Below are 22,220 nucleotides of genomic sequence, written 5' to 3'. Positions count from 1 at the left end.
CAGGGCTCCAATAAATACCCTTCTTTTCTACTACAATTAGTTGAAGAGTCATCTGTCCATGCTTCAAGGGTTAGGCTGGAGTAGTGAACTGATTTGGAAGGAGCAGAAGAGTTTCAGCAGGCAATTTTTGGAAGAGATAGAAGGCTCTTGTGACTGAAGGGAATGCCTTTTGGAATGGAGTAATGATCCCAAAGTCCATACAATTGTATCTCTGTGTCTGAATTTAAATCAGAATGCTTATAGATAGCTTCATGCAATTTGTCTACAAATTTATCAAAGTCTTTATTCTTTCTTTGACAAATCTGTGTAAAAGATTTAGTGTGTAACCCATCTGGAAGTGCAAGGATAGCATTATATGCCAGTTGTTGGCTCATCTGCTCTTAGCCTGGGCAGTGGCAGTAGGCCAGGGCCCTTTGCCAAGTAACTGTTGTGCTGTTAAACCATACAGAGGATCACCCTGCACTCTAGGTCTTGCTGCTTCTTGAGCACACTTTTCCTCCCAGCTTTTATGACACATCACCTGCTGATGGGGTGGCATTCTAAGTCTTATTAGAGTATGCACATCAGCTGGAATTAATGTGTTAGATGGAAAAATATACTGCAGAAGTGACTGTGCAAGTTGGGATTTTCAACCAAATTGTGAAATTGCAGCTCTCAACTTTTCTAAAATCTTCCAATTGAAAGGTTTTTAACCTCTACTTGCAGCATTAGTTACTACAGGAAAAGCTTCTACATCATTGGAGAGAAAAGTCCCTTCTACAATAGCTTCTGGAATAACTTTTTTCTACTTTTGTTTCTGAGCTGCTTCCATTTCAGGGTCACATTCCAACTCTAATTCCACATTCTTTACAGCGTGAGAGGGAGGATTTTGTTTAACCGGCTCGAATGCTGGCTCAGAGATAGAATGGAGGAGTTTTTGCAAGAGAGTGGCCATATTCAGCCAATGCCCAATCAAGCCTGCTTGTAATAATGGACAATGAACACGTTCACAAAGAATGAATTATGGACATATTCAGAATTGGGGTTTGTATATCCTTGAAAAAGATACAACAAGAAGAGTCATCAGGACTCAGCAAGTTTGTCAGCAAGCTTAGCAAAGTGAGACATGGGTGGGCCAGACAACCCCAGCAAGATGTGTAAAAAATAAGATGATCCAATCAGCATTCTAATTAAGATGTGTGAACAGCTAGGATTAACCAATCATGTATTAGCTAGAGACGCATGGATAGCAGAGACTTATTTTAAACAGAGTCTTTTAAAGGATAATAAATTTGACTTCACTAGATCATATTGGTTATGGTTTGATGTCCCAGAACCTCCGCGTCCCACAGCCTGTTGCCGCAGGAGGCTCTGGTGAGCCCCTTCCAGGACGCTCTGCCGTACATACAGCCCTTCTCCTGCCCGCCCAAAGCGCTCCTGGGACAGCAGGACACAAGCTGGCCAGCTCTGGGCTCAGCACACCCCAAACAGAAGGGCAGGAAGACGCAGCGTCTGTTTTGCAGCCCTGCCCAAGAGAGGTGGGAAGGGTCTCCTCCCTCTGGTCTCACTTGGTTGGTTTTCTGACTGGGCCTGAGGCAGGGGCTGCCGTTGCTCATTCTGGGGAGACCAGAGTTGCCAGAACCACACCGAAGGTGCAGGCACTGCCTGACAGCGCTGCGGCCACTGGGACAGTCGCGCTTCCGAGTCTCAGCCACTCCCTGCTGCTGCTGCTGCTGCTGCTGCTGCTGCTTTTAGGCACACCCAGAGCTCACTGTTAGGCTACGACTAACAGTGCAGTTAGTCTCTGCTTCTGCCCTCTTCCTGTCCCTGTGTAGGGATGGAGCATTGCTGTGCTTTCAGGAAGCTCTTTGTGGAAACTTCCGCCATTGCAAGCTCCTTTGCCCTCCGTGGATGCCTGCACTGGAATCCCTCATGGCTGGGTTCAGAGCACACTCAAGCTGACTCTTCTACAACTCAGGGTCCTTGTCCCATTCAGCGTGCTCAGCATGCCCTTTAAGTCCACGCCGCTGTGCAACTGGAGCAGCGGGACAGGGACCTTTGCAGCCTGAGCTGCCCTTGTTCCTCTCATTCCGTGCCTGGAACACAGCAGGCAGGAGAAGGGCAGCAGGGCCCTCCATGTCTCCGGGCTCAGGTTTTGCGTTGCTTCAGCTCCACGGAGACGCGGGTCAAGTGAAAAACCCAAACTGTTTATTAAGGGAAAGCAAAGGTAAGGGGTGAGCTGGGAGGCAGAAAAGGGGATGGGCAGGGCCTGAGGTCTGCAGGGAGGGAGGTGCCAACAGGGAGAGAGATGGCAGGAGCTGCTGGAGCTTCACACAGGCTCAGCTCTGAGCAGCCATGCTGTGCCTGGAGCTCCAGCTGCTCCATCCTGTTCTGCAGGTGCTCCCATCTTCAATGGGCACTTGAAATCGCTGATGGACACTGGTACATCTGATCCATCAGACAAAGTCCTGCAGATCTTCCTTCAAAGATCATCTGAAGCAGTTTGCTCAGGCACGATGAACTCTCATCTTCCTTCAGAGCTTGAAGAGCTGGAAGAGAGAGGAACAGAGCCAAGGTCAGAGGCCAGATTGAGGAAATCCAAGGAAAGCCTCCTGCCAGGGCCATCCCAGCCGGCTGCAGAGGCCCGGGCACGGCTCTCACTGTAGCCAGGGCAGCAGCTGGGCTGGGGGCAGGGAGGGGCGCCGGGCTCAGGGCTCACCCATGAACCTGACAGCTGCCTCTCGCAGGGTCCTCTGTGGGCTCTCAGCCGCTCGGCTCTCGTCCTGCAGCAGCTGCGGGGAGCACCAGCAGGGAAGGCTTGGCATGGGCTCTGCCCCTTGGCCGGGCTCTCCCTGGCCCCAGCACCGGCCGAGCTGGCCCACACAGCCCGGGACAGGGAGCAGCGTGGGGGGCACAGGCTGGCGGGCCTGGCTGCGGCGCTGGGCAGTGGCACAGCTGCCGGTCCCCCGCATCGTGCAGCAGGGGCAGAGCTCGATCTCCCTGGCTGTCCTTACCAGGCTCTCAGCAAACTTAATCCGCCACGCCTTCGTCAGCAGCTCCTCAAGGTCCCTCCTCTTCAGGAAGCGTGCCGCACAAAGCAGGGCTTGGAAAGAGGCCTGGAGAGTGGCAGAGAACTGCAGGTGGCACCAGAGCCCAGGGCACAGGACCTGTGTCCCTGTGCCATGACCATGGGGAGGCTGGAGCCCGCCAGGTGCCAGGGCAGGAGGTGGCCAAGCCCCCTGCCAGGGATGCGGCACCATCACACAAAACCTCACCTTGGCCACATACAGGTTCTCATCGTGCCAGCGCAAGAATAGAGGGAGCAGGCTCTGGTTCACAAATGTCGTGAGAAGCTCTTCCCCGTCTTCCACTACCAGCTGCATCATCTTGCAAAAGAGCTGAATGGAGAGCAGCTGCACGTGGCTGTTGTCCTGGAAGGAAAGGAAAAGACCTCAGCACCAACTATTCCAGGCCCATTGAGGCAAAGGCCCAGAACTGCACAGAGCACAAAGTTTCCAGGTAGCATCCAGTGCCCTTGGCTGGGGGCACATAGCCTTACGTTCTCAAAGTGTGGCAGGAGGGACTCAGCCAGCTTCAGGGCGGTGACGCTGGGTAGCAGGAGGTCTTTGTCCTGGAGCGTATGTGTGAGCACACAGAGGCTCATCCAGACCACCTCTGCATCTGGGTCAGCCAGCTGCTCCACCAGGTGTGGATAGAGGCAGCATATTCCTCCGGCCTGTGTGCAAGACCAGGCTGTGCTGTGAAGCCGTGAATGGCCGCAGCACCAACAGCTGCTTGGGGCACTGGGGCAGCTGAAGCAGGAGGCAGGAGAGCTGGGAGCAGCTGCCTCTGCTGCCAAAGGCCAGCCAAGCCCAGAGGTCTGCGTTGCCCAGCCCCACACTGCCAGCATGGCTTCAGCCACTGCCCCTTCTCACCAGCGAGGGCTCCTTGCTGAGCACCACAAGGCCTCTGAGCGCCCGGCGCAGCCTGTCCCTGCACTGGCTCAGCAGGTGCCTGGATACCACCAGCAGGGCACTGGGACCGTGTTTGCTCAAGTCCAGACACTCCAGGACCTGAAAGGCACAGGGCAGTGATGGGGAAGCCGGCCGGCAGGAGCCCAGAGCCTCATAGGGCCAGGCCCAGGCAGCAGCAGTGGGTGTGGGCAGCCTCCCAGGCGGCTGCAGCTACGGGAGGCCCAAGAGCTGGGAGGCAGCTCAGCTAGGCAGCACTGGCCATCAGGCTCACCTCCACAAAGAACACCAGGGCAGGCAGATGCCAGCGGGGCTGCTTCCCGAGGAGCAGGCTGAGCAGGTGTGAGGCCATGTGGGGACACAAGGGGCTCAAGCCACGGCGCATCTCCCTGGCATGGGAAAAAGGCACCAAGGCCCTGAGCCGGGCGGGCAGACCTCTCCCAGGCGTGGTCTCACAGAGGTCTGATCTTTCTCCAGCACTCTGCAAGGGGACATGGGGCCCTTGGGAGGCGGCTGCTGCTGGGCATCCTCCTCTCCCAGCCTTTCCCAGTCTGCTCGGCCCTCCCTCGCTGACAAGGGCTCTCGCTTACAGCCCCAGGGACTGTGTGGGGCACTCTGGGCAGGGAGCACAAATGCTGACGGTGGCGGCGGGGCGTAGGAGATCTCACCTGGCCAGCAGATCTGCTGCATAGTGCTGGGTGTCGGCACAGAGCAGCTTCTCCCAGACCCGCTTGTTCTCCAGAGCCACCAGCTTCTTGTCAAAGCCCAGGCGGGAGAGCAGAGCCTTCATGGTCTGCACTGCAAACCTGCATGCCGAGCAAAGGCCAGGTCACTCTGGGAGCGCTGGCCCTGGCCACGAGGGCGTGGGAAGGACAGGGCGACTGGCACCTGTGGGGATGGCAGGGAAGGCCGTGTTCTTCCCGGCACGCTCTCCAGAATCTCCCAGTTTCAATGTCCCCTGGCATCTGCTCTGTGGTGGTGAAAATTTGCAAGAGCAGAGCCACAAACAGTTGGGGAGAATGAAGCAGAATGGCACAGTGCCACTCACACATGGGAGCAATCCTCCACAGCACCAGAGTTGCCTGCAAGAGACAAAGCAGCCTGAGGCAGCGCTCAGTGCCAGGGTGTCTATGAGGCAGGGCCCGAGGGGAGACGCAGGGGGAGCACGCGGCCTGCTGCCCCTGAGCCTGCCCCTAGGCCAGCTTTGAGCCCAGGCAGGGAGCTGCAGGCTAGGGAGAGCAGGGAGAGGTGCTGGAGAGGCAACCAGGAGGGCGAGCAAAGACCAGCTCCAGAAACTCACAGCCAGGGCAAAGACAGCCTTGTCTCCGCAGGAGAAGCTGCCATAGGGCGGCTGCTCCTCCATGGCAGAGAGCAGCGCTGGAAGCACCTCCTGGGCGGCCACTCCGGACGTGCCGATGGCTCTCCACATCAGCTCGGCGGCTCTGTGTGAGCAGAGCCGTGCGTCAGCACCGTGCCCCGTGCGGCTGCGTGGGGCTGGGTGACAGAGCCCCGGTGCCCTGAGGGGCAGAGAGGGAGCATGGCAGAGGCTCAGGAAACAGAGGGGCCCGAGGCTCCCGCAGCTCTCTGCCTGTCTGGCAGAGCCCACTGGACAGGCTGTACAGGGTGAGGGGCCCTACGGGCCGGTGAGCACTGAGCTCTCGAGGCACTTGTGCTCCGTACCTGTCACACGTTGGGGCACAGCATAGGAGGCTCATCACCACTTGAACAGGGTGTTCCTCTGTCAGGTTCAGAATCTCCATTTGCAGCCTGGCATCCACGGTGACACAGGACGCCAGTCTCCGGAGAATATCCCTGACCATGGCTTGCACCTGGAGGACGCGGCGTGGGGAAGACTTGGAGTGCTGTCCAAGGGAGCAACTTGCCCAGCTTCCCCGAAGAAGTGCTTGCCTTCCCACCCCACTGTAATGGCCTCAAAGGCTGAGGGGGTCCAGCGGATGTAGCTTGAGGAGCCACATGATCCTGGGAGGCCTTCAGCTCTGGCCCCAGTTTGCTTAGCTGTGGAGAGCTTTGTTCAGACATGGCTTATAGAAAAAGGCCATGATCACATACAGCTGGTTAAAAAGTAAAAGGCAGCTGTAACCAGCAAGTTCTCAGGCTTTTCCTTAAAAACAATAAATACCTTGTCCTTGGCTAAGTTATGAGAAAAACATGGTGGAAAACATGGAGTCCTTGAAGGGTGCTCAATAACAAGTCAACAGCAGGATCAGAAAAACAAGTATTAGCCTCAACAAGAAACCACAGGTATTGACAACAAAGGAGGAGTTGGTGTGTAATCTGTAACCAGTGATGAGCTCGGGTTTTGCAATATGTATGAACTTAATTAACACTACTATAAAAGTGTGTAAGCTGGATCAATAAATCTGAGATCGATGCTCATCAATCGGATATGTGCTCGTTCTCCCTTCACTTTCGTCACTTACCTGCTGTGGAGAAGCAGCACGCTTCTGGAAAACCTCCAGAGTGGGTGCAGGAGCCACGGTCAGTGTGGGCATGGCCTGAGTGTCTGGCATGCCCTGAGCCTGGGTGTGGGTGATGGCCATGCCCTCAGTCAGGGCCATGCCAGCCTCCGCCCTGCCCTGGGCCGTGTCCTGCTCAGAGGCTGCTGCGAGCTCCGAGGACGCTGAGATGGCAGCAGCCTCTGCCCGCAGCTGGCCAGGCCTGGAGTCGGGCTGGGCCGTGCCCTTGGTGCCGGTGCCACGGGTCTTTGTGCGGCCCAGGTGCAGAAACCTCCGCAGTGTCTGCAGCAGAAGGAGGGAGGGAGGGGAGGGACGTTCCATGGCCTGCTCCAAGCGCAGGGATCAGCCAAGCAGCGCCAGTAGGCCCGGCCCAGGTGGGGATGGCCGCAGGTACCTGCGCTGTTCTGTGGAAGCGGCCACGGGTGGGCTCCTGCTCTTGAGTTGGGTCCCTGGCTGCATCTGTTAAAGAGCAAGCGCAGCCAGAGGTGAGGGGCTGCGGGAGAGGCTGGAGAACACAGCCCAGCCCTGCGCTCCCCAGGCAGGGACAGCCCCACGGGAGCCCAGGGGATGGAGCACGGCAATTCAGGGGCGCAGCCCCGGTCTCTCTCCCATCCCATCCGTGGGCATGTCCACAGGAATGGGATGGGATGGGATGGGATGGGATGGAATGGGATGGGATGGGATGGGATGGGATGGGATGGGATTGGATGGGATGGGATGGGGTGGGGCAGGGCCAGGCCAGCTGCAGGCACCGGCCCAGCAGCCCAGCTCCACCACTCACCGTCCTGCAGCATCTGCAACATCTCTGGCTCTGCAGGCTTCTGCACTGGGGCAGCTGCAGGGCCTTTGCTTTTCTTGCCCCGAAGCCCCTTGAACAGACTGAGCAGTCCGCCCGCCATCCTGCTGTCTAACCTTTCAAATGCCTTGGCAAAGGCCCGCGTCAGCAAGGGCTGCAGTCTTGCCTTGAAGGCACCTGCAACAGAGGAGCCTCAGAAAGGCGAGAGGACAGCAAGTCCTGCACTCGAGGGCTCCTGCCACAATGACAGGAGGCTCCTGGCGAACAATGGAGGTCACCAAGTCCCACAGCCTGGCCACAAGGGCACCAGCTGCAGGGATGGGAGATGCCTCGGAAAAGCTCCGAGTCACCAAATGCTGAGGTCTGGCCGTGAGGCCAGCCACAGGAGGAATGCCTTGGAAAAGCTCCAGGTCAGCAGCCAACGAGCTGACTGTGCAGGGTCGCCTCCTACAGCACCGCTCTGTCACCTCCTGTCCCGTTGCGTGCACTGAGCACTGTGGCGTGGCCGTGTGGCTGCCAGCCCCTATGTCAGCGCGTGTCACAAAGGGCTGCCAAGACACGGTGTCCCTTTCGGTTCCACAGGGAACCTGCTGCACCGTGTCACAAAGGGACATGCTGCCATGTGCCCCGGGGCCAACCACTCCCCACCCAAGGTGCCCCCGCTTGGAAGGAATCCATTGCCCCAAATGTCTAACACAGCCCTGGACACACCAAGAGCTGCCAAGTGCTCGGGGAAGGACTCTCCACGGGGCCCGCACAGCCCAGCTCGCTGCTGGCCCTGAAGCAGAGCAGCTTCCAGCAAGCAAGAGGCAAATGCATCTTGCCAAGAGTTAAAACACAGCAGATAGGGAAGATGGCATGAATGTGCATAAAGGCCTTTGAATTCACAGGTCTCTGAGAGGCATTTGGGGCTCTTGGCTGGACAGAGATTATCTCCCTCTGTCCTGTGCTCAAAGGGGGGGACACACCCTGCTGCTGGTGCTTGCCTTGGTCTCTGCAGGCCCAGACAGATTGCCAAAGCTGCTCTTCACAGCCTTCTCCCTTGCCATGCCCCTCTGCCAAGTGCAAGGGGCCTCAAGGATGGAAAGGAGCGCAAGGAGCCAAAGGGAGACAGCTGCACCTAGCTCACTAGAGGCTCCTGGGGAAGCACTTTGCTTGAGAAGCAAGCCCCTCTCTTCCAAAGGCATTTCCCCAAATGTGTCCATTTCCCAGGGAACACCAACACACACTTAAGAAACCCTGGCAAGGCTCAATTACTTCTGCACCTTGTAGCACAGGCACTCCAGCTCGAGCTCATCTTCCTTCTCCCGAGCCTGTTTCCTCGTGTCCATTGTGGCACGCAGCCCCGGACCCCCTATAAACAAGAGCTGCCCGCTGCCCCTTCAAGTGCCCGAGCTCCTGCCTGCGCTCACGACAGCAAAACCAGGCTGTTCCCAGGCAAGGAGCAGAGCCCTGTTCCCGCAGGAAGCTCTCGTGACCCCCTTCCCCACAGTGCAAGCGGCACTTCTGCCTGCCTGCCTGCCCAGAACGTTCTTGGCAGAGCAGAGCACAAGCTGGCTGGCTCTGGGCTCAGCACAGCCCAAACACAGGCACGGGAAGACACAGCTGCAGCTGTTTTGCAGCCATGCCCCAGAGGGATGGGATTGGGCCCCTGCCTCTGATCTCACTGCCCTCTTCCTGTCCCTGTGTAGGGATGGAGCATTGCTGTGCTTTCAGGAAGCTCTTTGTGGAAACTTCCGCCATTGCAAGCTCCTTTGCCCTCCGTGGATGCCTGCACTGGAATTCCTCATGGCTGGGTTCAGAGCACACTCAAGCTGGCTCTTCTACAACTCAGAGTCCTTGTCCCCTTCAGCGTGCTCAGCATGCCCTTTAAGTCCACGCCGCTGTGCAACTGGAGCAGCGGGACAGGGACCTTTGCAGCCTGAGCTGCCCTTGTTCCTCTCTGTCTGTGCCCAGAACACAGCAGGCAGGAGAAGGGCAGCAGGGCCCTGCATGTCTCCAGGCTCAGGTTTTGTGTCACTTCAGCTCCATGGATATGCGGTTCAAGTGAAAAACCCAAACAGTTTATTAAGGGAAAGCGAAGGTAAGGGGTGAGCTGGGAGGCAGAAAAGGGGATGGGCAGGGCCTGAGGTCTGCAGGGAGGGAGGTGCCAACAGGGAGAGAGATGGCAGGAGCTGCTGGGGCTTCACACAGGCTCAGCTCTGAGTAGCCAGAGCCGTGCTGGAACTGCAGCTGGTCCCTTCTGCTCTGTAGATTCTCCCATCTTTGATGGGCACTGGAAATCATCGAAGGAGGCCGGTATAGGTACATCTGATGCAGGAGACAAATGAAGTTATGCAGATCTTCCTTCGAATTTCAGCTGAACCCATGTGTTCATGCAGGATGGGCTCTCATCTTCCCTGAGGGCTTGAAGAGCTGGAAGAGAGAGGAACAGAGCCACGGTCAGAGGCCGGATTGAGGGAATCCAAGGAAAGCTTCCTGCCAGGGCCATCCCAGCCAGCTCTTGCCATGGCCAGGAGGGAGCGGGAGACAAGGGCTTCAGCCAGAGGGTGCTGGCCACAGACCCCCCGTGTCCCCGAAAGCTCTCCGAGCTGTGCCCCCACCACCCCTGGTCCGCACAGGCAGCAGAGCCCTCCGCAGCCCGGGCACGGATTGTAGCTGCAGAGCCGGGATTTGCAGCTGCCCCCACACCCCTGGCAGTGCTCGCTGCCACGCGGCTGCCCTGACTCACCCTCAGTGAGGACCTGGAGCTCCTCCTGCTGCCCCATCACGAGCACTCCGGCCAGCCCTGGCAAGACAGAGCATGTGGCGGCGCCAGGCGGCACAGCTGCCCGACACAGGCTCTGCCAGCCCTGCGGCCGCACGCCCTCCTGGCGGGCAGGGCTGCTGCCGGGCCCTGCCGCAAGCTGCCGCCCCAGGGCACGGCTGCGGGAGGGCGGCGGCAGCAATGCCCAGGGCGGGCGGGGCTGCAGCGGCCGGGGCGCGGCTCCCGCTGTAGCCGGGGCAGCAGCCGGGCCGGGGGCAGGGAGGGGCGCGGGGCTGCCGGCTCACCCATGAGCCTGACGGCTGCCTCTCGTAGGGGCCTCTGTGGGCTCTGCAGGTGCGGCAGGGCCCAGCGCAGGTGCTCGGCCGCTCGGCTCTCGTCCTGCAGCAGCTGCGGGGAGCGCCGGCAGGGAAGGCTCGGCGCGGGCTCTGCCCCTGGGCAGAGTACTATACAGTAAACAGTACTATAATGTTAGAAATGAGAAGCTTGACTAGGTCATTATTCAAGCAGTAATCAATTTAATAATTATTCTGGTAAAGTATGAGCAATACAGCGCTGAGTACAGTGCGGGAAGTTTTCCCTCCAACTGCACACAGATAGTTGAGGCTTACCAGTATTTATAGGGGCACTCCTAAGCTTTCTCAGCAGTTTCTAGTCCAAATTTTTTACTCATCAGTAGTTTCTTTTCCCAATTTTTACATCACAATTCTATACAGTATTGTGATTATTTTTTCTCAGGATGTATCCCAGAAAAGGAATATCCCAGGTGGTGGGGGGTCCAACTTCTGAACGAAGAAAGAAGTCTCCCAGCTGGTGGGGTCCAGATTCCAGACATGGCTTTACCTTTTGATTGCATGGACTATAAATCTCACAACAGCGATGTCCAGCTTCCCTTGGTCAAAATTGTTAGTCCTTGCGTTGATATTCATATTCATTTCTCAAGCTGCTTTTCACTGTTTTGTCAAGGCCTGAGATAGGCATATTTCCTTTTTATATATTCTAAAGCTATAGTTTCAAAGATCCTTACTACAAGCAATATTCTGAAATTATACTTCAAAAGGTTATTTTTGCAAAACTCTTGAAGGCTTAGCTACAAGCAGAAAGTTCCTGTCAAAAAGCAACATCCTCAAAGCTTTAATTCAAATGCTTCTAAATCAACTTAAGACTTATAAAAGCTAATTAGGAACAAAGGATAGGTTCAAAGGCCTTCTTCCATGCTTTGCTTTCCTCAGTTATATTAGAATTCGTCTTTATAAGTGTCCCATGGTTGGTTTCCACACATATCAAAATCACAAATACACACGTTGCCTGTATGTAACTGACACAAAATACAGCTTTGTATTTGACAAAAGGAGAGAAAGGAGAGCGATTTAGAAAGATGCATCACCAATTGCCTAAATTGTTTCTCATCTTGCAGATCTGCACTTGCTGGGGAGCCTGATTTTACACCAAGGACCTGGGGAACCATTCCCAGCAATTGGGAAAATCCGAGGTCGTCCACCCACTCATAGATGAGGTCTCCAAATTTGCCTCGAAATTGGGTCCAGCTTTTATAGGCCAACATGAGCAAGTCCAAGTGACTCAAGGATATTTTTCGGCCCAGAAAGCCCTGCAGCTGATGGCACACTTCACAATCAGCAGGGGACACAGCTAGGCCAAAGCCCAGACCTCTGCTGGGAGCCTTTCTCCTCAAATACCCTTCAGACAAACCTCCAGGCAAGTCAGTTGGGAAAGCTTCTTTAAATGATCCATTTCTGGCACATGACTACACAGGGTTATGGGAAAGATTCTAAAACAGCTGCTCTGGAGTCAAAGAGCCAGCACTAAGAGCCCTTGTCATCTCTTTGTAGCTAAATCCCACTTTGGGGGATTTGAGGGAGTTTGGAACAAGCTAGAGAGCAGACCTCTGAGTGTTTTAGATGATGCCATTGCTTTTTCTTCTCTGCTACATAGACAGGAAGGGGGAGTTTGGCTCACATCTCCACCGCATGGCTCACAAGGCCGCAAGACTTGTAGTTACAAGAGCTTTGAAGGATTTCTTGGCCAAGAAGACACGGCCAACAAGGATATTTATGTTTTGCAGCCAATCCTTCAATACTTCGTCTTAGGGGCTCATGCTACAGTGTAAGCTTCCTTAGCCAATCATGTTATGACACACAAACCTCCAGCACTGCATCCTAAGCTTCTTGTTTACCATTGTAACTACTTTTATTTTTTCTAGATCTTCAGCCCTAAAACTCTAAACTTTACTCCACTTCAACCTTCCTCTCCGTCTCTCTGCTATAATAAACTAGAAATCCACATTCTCGCTTCTAGCACCTAAGTTTGGAAGCCCTTTCCAAGGTCTCCGATCAAATCCTGTGTTTAATTCTAAGCTTTGCTGACAAGACCAAAGGTCTGAGATTTCCCTGCATTTGGGTTTCCATCAAAACTGATGCTGTTAGTTCCAGAGTGCCCAGGATCCCTCTTGCAAGTCAACTCTGGCAGGAACAAGGCAGGCAGCTGCCGGGGGGCTGCTTGTGGCCTCTGACAGCCCATTGCTCAGGGCTTGCCAGCGCCCCAGCCCCTCAGGGGCTGCCCCAGCCTGGCCAAGCTGTCTGGCAGCAGCGCCGCAGCCCCACAGCAGCTGCAGAGCAGCCCCATCCAGAGGCACCTGGGAGCCCTCAGCAAGGCAGCCAGCAGCAGACGGGCAGGAGGATACAGAGGGTGGTTCCTTCCTGGCACAGGGCTTGTGGCCATCTCCAGGCACCGCTCTGGCAGGGATCCCTGCAGCCCCGGACCCTGCCCACCCGCTCTGTCACCAGCACAAAGGCTTCAGAAGAGCCACCACAGGACAAGGGGCTTCTGGCCATTTTCCCTTGCCCACTGCATGCCTGGGCAGCTTGCTGAGCCAGGATACCCTTCTCCCCCTCTTCCCCTATGCCCTGCCGACCCTGGGTAGCAAAAGAAAGCTCCTGGGAGTCTGTGTATTATAACACACTCTATATTCATATACTAAAGAAAAAAAAACAAAAAGAAGAAAAGAACAATCTTAAAGAAATGGAAAATTCCAGCTGGCTCAGGTGGCCCCAGCAGACAGAGCCTCTGGCATCAGGTCTCTGCAGAGCTGCAGCAGCGCAGCCAGCCAAGCCGCAACAGACGAGGCCGTGTCCTCCATGCCCTGCGGAGCTGATCTTGCAGCCTCTGGAAGAGGGAATATCGCTCACTCTGCAGTGCCTGGAGGACATACAGTGTTTCTAGTGCCATGTCCGACACGGCACTGCTGATGTCCGCAGTCAGTGGTTCAAGGGCTGCGAGAGAGAGGGACAGAGCCATGGCCACATCTCGGATCTGCGGGGTGCCCCCTGCCAGGGCCATCCCAGCCGGCTCTAGCCATGGCCAGGAGGGAGCAGGGACCAAGGGCACCGGCCCGAAGCTGCTGGCCATGAATCCCCAAGGTGGCCCTGAAATCTCTGTATGCTCTGCCCACGCCGCCCCATGTCTGCACAAGGAGCAGAGCCCTCTGCTACCGGGGCAGGGCTTTCAGCTACACCGGCAGCCCCCGCTGTCAGCCCACTGCCCTCATTCACTCACCAGTACAGATCAGCTGCAGCTCTTCCTTCTTCCCCCTCAGGTGCCACCCGGCCATGCCTGTGAACACAGAGCCTGTCACAGCCCCAGCGGCACAGCTCCCTGCTAGCGGTGCTGCCGGCGCTGTGACCACACGGGCTGCTGGCCAGGCAGGGCTAAGCCCGGGCCCTTGCCACATGCTGCCGCCCCAGGGCACGGCTGCCAGAGGGCGGCAGCAGCAACGCCCAGGCCAGGCGGGGCTCCACGGCGCCGGGCCGGGCTGGCGCTGCCGGGGCAGCAGGCGGGGCCGGGGCCGAGCTGCGGCGGGGCCGGGGAGGAGCCCGGGCTCGGGACTCACCCATGAACCTGACGGCCGCCTCTCGCAGGGACTCCTGTGGGCTCTGCAGGTAGGGCAGTGCCCTGCGCAGGTGCTCAGCCGCTCGGCTCCTGTCCTCTTCCAGCTGTAGAGAGCGGCAGGAGGGAAGGGTTGGCGCGGGCTCAGCTCCTGGACTGGGCGCTGCCGGCGCCCATTGCCGGCCTCGCCTGCCCGCACAGCCCTGAGGCGCGGCCAGCAGCCGCTGGCCAAGGGCTCCCGAGGGGAGGGGCAGAGGGCCGGCTGCTGCCTGGGGAGCCGTGGTGCCGCCCCGCAGCCCCGCCGGGCCGGGGCTCCATGGGCACCCGACTCAGGCCCACGGGAGCCTGGAGAAGAGCCCGCGTGGCCTCTGGCTGCAGCAGCGGGCACAGCTGTTAGCCCTGCACACTGAGCACCGCCCTCAGGGACCTTGGCCATGCTGAGGCTGGGGGGTCTCTGCTGTTCTTACCAGGCACTCCCCAAAGCTCTGATCCACGTGCAGCATTTGTTCTATATCCCTCCTCTTCAGGAATCTGGCTGAGGAATGCAGCGTTTCCCGGGAGGCCTGGAGAGGGACAGAGATGCACAGATGGCCCCACAGTCCAGGGCACAGGAGCATCCAGTGGCACAGGCTGGAGGAGGCTGCAGCCCACAAGGTCCCCGGGCAGGAGGCAGCCCAAGCCCCTGCAAGGGGGACAGCAGCTGGCCACAAGTGCTCACCTCAGCAACCATCTGATTCTCATCATGGCAGTGGAAGTAGAGAGGGAGCAGGCTCTGGCGCACGTGGGACTTGAGGGCCTTTCTTCCCTCTTCTGTTAATAAGTCCAGCATCTCTTGAAAGAGAGCCATGGAGCTCAGCTGCACCTGGATGTCATCCTGGATGAAATGAAAGGGCAAATGACCTGAGCATCAGCTGCTTCAGGTCCCCCAGAGCACAGGCATGCATCTGCACAGGGCAACAAGGGTCCGGGCAGCAGCCAGTGGCTGTGGCTGTGGGCACAGAGCCTTACGCTGTCAAAGAGTGGCAGGAGCGCCTCAGCCAGCTGCAGGGCGATGGGGGTGGCTATTGGAGCACCATTATCCAGGAGCAAATATCTGAGTAGAAGAATGCTCATCCTGATCATGTCGCTGTCATTTTCCTCCAGGAGCTCCACAAGACTTTCAGTCAGGCTCTGCATTTTTTCAGCCTGTGCGGAAGACGACTTTGTGAAAGGCCGCCCTGCTGCCGCAGGGCCCAGAGGCCAAAGGCTTGTCCCGAAGCTGGGGAAGCTGAAGCGGGAAGCAGGAGAGATGGGAAGAGCTGCCCCAGCGGCCGAAGCCCAGGCAAGGCCAAGCAACTGCTTTGCCCAGCCCCACGCTGCCTGCATGGCTTCGGCCACTGCCCTCATCTCACCATCAAGGGATTCTTGCCCAGCACTACGAGGCCTCGGAGTGCCAAGTAACGCCTGGCCATGTGCTCGCTCTGCAGGTTCTGGGTCAGGATCTCCAGGACACTGTCACTGCATTCCCTCAAGTCCAGGCACTCGAGGACCTGAAAGGCACAGGGCAGTGACAGGGGAGCCGGCCGGCAGGAGCCCAGAAGCGCACAGGGCCGGGCCCAGGCAGCAGCACAGGGCACGGGCACTGTCCTGGCAGCTGTGGCTGCCAGAGGCCAGAGGGCTGGGAGGCCACTCAGCTAGGCAGCGCTGGCCTTGAGGCTCACCTCCACAAGGAATGCCAGGGCAGGGAAATCCCAGTATGGCATCTCTTTGCCGAGCAGGGCGAGCAGGTAGAATGCCACCGCGGAACAAAAGTGGATGGCTAAGCGGCGAATTTCTCTGAAGAGGGGAAAAAGGAAACAAGAGCCTGATGCAGTGGGGCAAACGTCTCCCAGGCGTGACTCACCCAGTTCTCATCTTTCCCCAGCACCCTTCCAGCAAGGGGACGTGGGCCGTTTGGGAGTTGGTTGCTGATGGGCACCCTCCTCTGCCAGCCTTTTCCAGCCTGATTGGCCATCCCTCAGTGCCAAGGCCCTCTGACCCATGGCCACCACGGACACTTTGTGGGGCACCTGGGCACAGGGCAGCAATGTCAGAGGCAGTGGGGAGAAGGGGGTCTCACCTGGCAAGCAGAGCCACGGCAAAGTGGTGAGTGTCAAGAGAGAGCAGCGTGTCCCAGGCACACCTGCGCTCCATTGCCACCACCACATCCTCGCAGCGGAGAAGGCAGAGCAGGCACTTCAGGGTGCGCACAGCAAACCTGTGTGCACAGCAAAGCCCAGGTCACACTGGCAGCACTGGCTCCTTGGCAGGCCACGTGGCAGGGACAGGAGGAGTAGGATGGAGCATCTGTTGGGGCTGGTGGCAAGGCCGTGCTCTTCCTGGCATCCCTTCCAGAAGGTGTCGACCTCCTCTGGCATATCCAGAGTGCTGAAGAACACTTGGAATAGCAGATGCACAAATAGGTGGGGGAAATACACCTTCAAGATCCGTGGGAGACAGGGCACCTGGAGGATCTTCCACGTCACCACAGTTGCCTGCAAAGGACAAAGCCCCCCGAGACAGCGCTCAGTGCCAAGGTGTGTGTGTGGCAGGGCCCGAGCGTGGCAGGGAGAGGCCAGGAGAGAGCATGGCAGGGGGAGCACGGGGCCTGGTGGGCCTGAAGCTGCCCCTGGGCCAGGTTTCAGGCCAGCGCCTGAGGCAGGGAGATGCAGTGGGGGAAGGAGGATGGAGAGCTGCTGGAGAGGCAGCCTTGGGGCCTGCAAAGGCCGGTTGCAGAAACTCACAGCCAGGGCAAAGACAGCCGTTTCGTCCCCATTGGAGGTGCAGGTGCTGTACTCTGGCCAGCTCCCCAGCACATCCAGGAGGATCAGCTGCGCCAGCTCCGCAGTCCTGGCTGAGCCCATGATGGTCTTCCACATGGCCATGGCAGCTCTTTGGAGTTAGAGCTGTGTCTCAGGAGGGTCTCAGAGGAAGCACCAGGGGCAGCTGAGCCGGCTTCCATTTCTGCCTCTCCCCAGTGCCCCCCTGCCCGCAGGAGGCAGACAGCCCAGCCCTGTGAGGACAGAGCCCTGAGAGGTGGCAAGGGAGCACGGCAGCAGGCTCAGGGGCTGGCCTGGCAGGGCTGGGAAAGGGAGCATCCAGAGGGCCCTGGAAGTCTCTGTTGCTCTGACACCTGGGGCAGGCTGTGCAGGGTGATGGGCTGGGGAGGCCTGAGCCCTGTGGGCAGGTGGGCCCCATACCTGTCACAGGACGGGGCCACACGCAGGAGCGTCACCACTGCGTCATTTGGCTGTGCTTGGGTGAGATCCAGCAGGGTCTTGTCCAGCCTGTGCTCAGCAGAATCATTGGCCATGAGCCACTGGTGGATGTAGCTGACCATGGCAGGCACCTGGAGAAGGCACGGGGAGACTTGGAAAGCTGCCAGAGGGAGCAATGTTCCCAGCTTCCCCAGAGGAGTGCTTCCCTTCCCACCCCACTGCCATGTGGCCTGAAAGGCTCACAGCAAGCAGCATGCGTGGATTGGGAGGCCAAGCAATTACTGGGAGGATCAAAGCCTGGCCCAGGCTGCTTACTTGCTTTGGAGTGTAAAAATCTTCCTCTACAAGCATACGCAGAAGGCCAGCACTGGTCTTGCTGAGGAAGATGGGCGAGTATGGTCTGAGGCCTACGCCCGTGGCGATGGTCTCTTCCTCCTCAATTCTCTTGAGGAAGTTGCAAACAAACTGTAGGAGAAGGGCAAGAAGCCGGGGATATTGCATGAAGTGCTGCACACACGGTGCTGGGCTGAGCAGGGACAGCAGGCCGAGCCCAGGTGGGGGTGGCTGCAGGTACCTGCGCTGTTCTGCGGAAGCGGCCACGGCTGGACTCCTGCTCCTGTGTGCGCTCCAGCTTGCTTTCCCACTCATTTTGCTGTGCTTCCCCTCAGCTAGTTTTGTGGCTATTTATGCAAAAGCAAATTTCTCCGTCCCTCAGCTGGAGAATCTCCTTCGGACACATCCCAGGTTGCAGCCCTGAGTCATGGCCTGTGCATCTCTGGGGCAGCAGAGCTCACTGCTGTGACTTTGCAGAATCTGTTGGTTATTCCCACCCCTGATTTTCACCCTCCAACCCCTGAAGGACCAGATCTTGCCCACCAACCTTCTCCTTTGCTGAGGAGAACCACAGAGCTGAGACAGGAGGGATGGAGGGCAGAATCCTCCAGCAACAGATGTAGGAGGGAAAGTTGTCCCATCTCCGTGGTGAGGACTTCTTGTGAGGAGGCTGAAGGAGAGAGAGAAGGGGACAAAGGGAACCTGTTGGAGCAAGTCCAGAGGAGGCCACAAAAATCAGAAAAAGGGCTAAAAAATCACAAAAGGAGCATCTCAGCTACAGAGACAGGCTGACAGAGCAGGGGGTGTTCAGCCTGGAGAAGGCTCTGGGAGACCTCAGAGCCCCTTCCAGTGCCTAGAGGGGCTCCAAAGGGCTGGAGAGGGGCTTTGGACAAGGATCTGGAGTGACAGGACAAAGGGCAATGGCTTCAACCCGCCAGAGGTCAGGTTAGATTGGATATTGGGAAGAAATTCTTCCCTGTGAGGGTGGTGAGGCCCTGGCACATGCTGCTCAGAGAAGCTGTGGCTGCTCCATCCCTGGAAATGCTCAAGGCCAGATTGAAAAAACCTGGTCTAGTGGAAGGTGTTCCTGCCCATGGCAGGGGGTTGGAATGAAACATCCTTTAGGATTCTGTCCCAGCCAAACCAATCTATGATTCTGTGGTTCTAGGAAATGGAAGGTGGGAAGAGCAACCCTGAAGCCAAAAGACCTGGCACTGCTGAGGAACAGAGATGGACTAAAGAAAGTAGAGCATGTGCGGTGTGATGCTGATGGATGTTTGGCACAGGGTTTTTTTAGATGCCTTGTTGTCATGTCTGAGCTCCTGCCTGCCTATTTTGAGTGGCCCACAGTGGCTGCATGTACTTGCCCTGTTGCCTGTTTAGACTGGGGATTTGTGACACCCTTGCTCAAAATGTGGCAGCAGAAGTACCAAGGTCACAGCTCCTTTTGAAAGGGGGAGTTTTAGGATTTTTCCAAGAAAAGGGATTGCTATTAGATTGGGTGCTGTTAAATCAAAGAGGCCCATGGCTCACAAACTCCCTTTGTTCCTGCTTTCAGCACTCTGAAGCCTGGATAGATTGCATGACAGAGTGAAATAAACCCTAAATAGAGCAACATGGTTTTGTATCTTGGCAAGGATGATGCTGCTGAACCATGCAAACTGACTTTGCTCTCTCTCCCTCAGTGCAGAGATCCTGTCTGGCTGCAGGGAAGGAGTGATGCCAGCTCTCCACAGTGCTGGGGGACACAGACAGCCCCTTCTCCCATCTCAAGTTGTGTGCTTCAGCAACCCCTGAACTGCCCTTGGCTTAGAAAGTGCACAATAATATCCTTCCCCAGCTGGAATCACCCTCACCTCACAGTACGACACCTCCCATGCTTGGATTCACAGAATCTCACAGTCCTTGAATGGTTTGGGTTGGAAGAAACATCAAGGTCATCCAATTCCAACCCCTTGGCATAAGCAGGATTCTTGGAAATTTGCTCTTCCTGTGGCTGAACTGCTGCAAGGGCCTTTGAGAGGAAATCATATCCTGTTCAACCAGCCCACTCTTGCAGCAAAAGGGGTTTGTCCTGCAGTCTGTGTTATTTCTGAGGGAGGATGTAGCTCCAGTGCTGATGGAGGCTCCTGCTGCCAGCAGTGGTCAGGGAGAGCATGGCTGCTTCCCTCCCCTCTGGGCCTGAAGCCAGGCAGGAAGGGCTGGAGCCTGCAGCAGCACCAGCACTGCCAAACAGCACATTTTCAGTGTAGTGAAATGAAGAATGATCCTTCAAGAAACCAAGCAGGAAACTTGATTTTTCCAAGGAAACCATTGAAAGAATCAGCATCATCCTGTAGGCTGCTTTTGGCTGCATTAGATCACCATTTTCCTGGCCACAGAGAGGGGCCCAGGCAGAGCCTGAGCTGTCTCTGTCCATTCAATAAACATCAGTTTCTCTGTGTGTTTCCAGCCGGGCATGTGCAGTGAATGCTCCAAGAATAGCTCATGTCATGCTGATTTCATTCAGTGATGAGGAATAAAAACAGAAGCTCTGTAGTCAACATGAAATTAAGATTAATGGCTTTTCAGGTTGATTTCCTCTGTGTGAAACAAACCCCATATTGCGATTTGGCTATTTAATGTTTGCTCAATGTTAGTCATTAATAGCAACTTCTCCACATGCACAGGTCATTTGCTCACATATTTTGGAGTTTCTCTGATCTCAGCCTTGCACTGCTCTTGCTTTGTTTAGCCACAGGGGAAATCGTAGGATCACAGGATGGATTGTGCTGGAAGGGACCTTAAATGTCATCTATCCAACCTTCATGGCATTAAAATTTCTGGAGATAATCACCTGCCACCAGGGACCCAGCACAAAGGGGCAGAGAATGAGCCCAGCCCCTGCTGCTGGTGTTTGTCCTTGTCCCTGCATCCCAGAGGTGACTGGGAGGTGGCAATGGAAAGCCACCCAGGGCTCTCCCTGTGCTTTGCTTTGGCATCTGCACCAAGGTTTAATTTGCATGTGCTAGGCTGGAAAACTGCTTCATCATCTGGTGAGTGTCAGCGATGCCACTGAGCCCTTCTGCCTGGGGATATCCCCCAGGAATTGTGGAGGATGAGCTGGAGACCAGGCTGGATGCGGCTCTGAGTACCCTGGTTAGTGGAAGGTGTCCCTGCCCATGGCAGGGGGTTGAAACTGGATGATCTTTAAGGTCCTTTCCAACCCAAACCATTCTGTGATTCTCTGAGTCTGTGAATTGTGATTCTGTACTTCTGTGATTCAGTGATTCTATGATTCTGTGATTCCATGAGTCTGTGACTCTGTGAGTCTGTGAATCTATGATTCTGTGAGTCTGTGAGTCTATGATTCCATGATTCTGTGAGTCTGTGGTTCTGTGATTCCATGATTTTGTGAGTCTCTGATTCCATGTTTCTGTGAGCTATTGGTTCTGACCTGCCCCATCCATCATGAAAGGGTGTCCATCAGCCTCACACCCCAGCTCCTGGTCAGCGTGGATGAAGGAGCTCAGCTGGGTGTGGCCATGGCATGAAGGATCCTGCTGAACCCATCACATGGATAAAGGAAATTTAATTCCATCTGTAGGATTTCCATCAATGCTGAGCAGCAGCAGGCTGGGTCTCAGGGGAGATTTTTCATTGTGTTGAAATCTGACTTTGTTAATTACCAGTCTCTGATCTCATTTGAGGGTTAAGGTTATGAAACAGAATCCTTATTTCTCTGATTTCCTTATCCAGCTGGTTTATTGAGTCTTGTCCAGGGGGTGGTTTGGACCTTAGAAATTCCCAAGTTGTCTCACACTTCTGGCATGAGCTGTGCAGAAGCATTGGAGCAAGGGGAGGTGATGGAGATATGCAGAAGTCCTGGTGAAAGACACAGCAAGAAATCATCTCAGGAAAACTGAAAATGAGGACAAAGGTCTTGCTGCCAAATTATAGCTTCTTTTACCCTCAAAGGGAACTCCCCCTTCCCACATGGGAAGCACCCACCCCAGGCAGCCAGGGAACATTGTGGTGGGGGCCTTTAGCAGTGACACCAGCCTTTGGTGCACCCCAGGCTGTTGACTTCCTCTTGGGGAAAGCTTCCCATCCTCTGTTTACTCAGGAAGCACCAAATTTGACGGCTGTAGGCAGTCAATAGAGCGCCTGGTTTTTATCCACACATCAAATTTACTTTCTTTTTTAAAGAGAAAATAGCCACTGAACAGCCCTTGAAGATTGGCGCTAGTGTCTAATTCCACTTGAAGAGCTTTGTTAGATAATTGCAGTATTTTTCTGAGAGAAAATAGAACAAACAAGGCTTGTAATTAAAAGCCATTCAGGCAGCTTTGATCCTTCTCTCTGCATCTTCACTTACCAAACACAAATGCCAACAAGGACTCATGGCAATATTTACAGTCACTATTTTTGGCCTTTGCCTTTAAATTAACTCCTCTTCCTCACTTCCAGTCAAAAGAAGGGGGAGGGAGGGAAATGGGGTTTTTCAACAGGTGTTTCTTTAGAAAGATTATTTTGGAGGATCCCTGATATCATAGAATAATTAAGTTTAGAGAAGCTCAACGAGTCCAACTATCACACACTAGCCACACCACCACATTCACCACTACACTAAATGAAATGTCACACACAGAGGTTTTTTGAACACTTCCAGGGATGGTGACCCCACCACTGCCCTGGGAAGCCTTTTCCAGGGCTTGACCACCATTTTGGTGAAAAAAATATTTCTGATAATCTAATCAAACCTCTAAATATCTAAAAAAT

This window comes from Melozone crissalis, unplaced genomic scaffold, assembly GCF_028551555.1.
Source record: "Melozone crissalis strain CALT ecotype California unplaced genomic scaffold, PUWL_Pcris_2 ptg000055l_1, whole genome shotgun sequence".
Classification (NCBI taxonomy): Eukaryota; Metazoa; Chordata; class Aves; order Passeriformes; family Passerellidae; genus Melozone; species Melozone crissalis.
The sequence above is the reverse complement of the archived record's forward strand: the minus strand, read 5'-3'. Positions refer to the sequence as shown.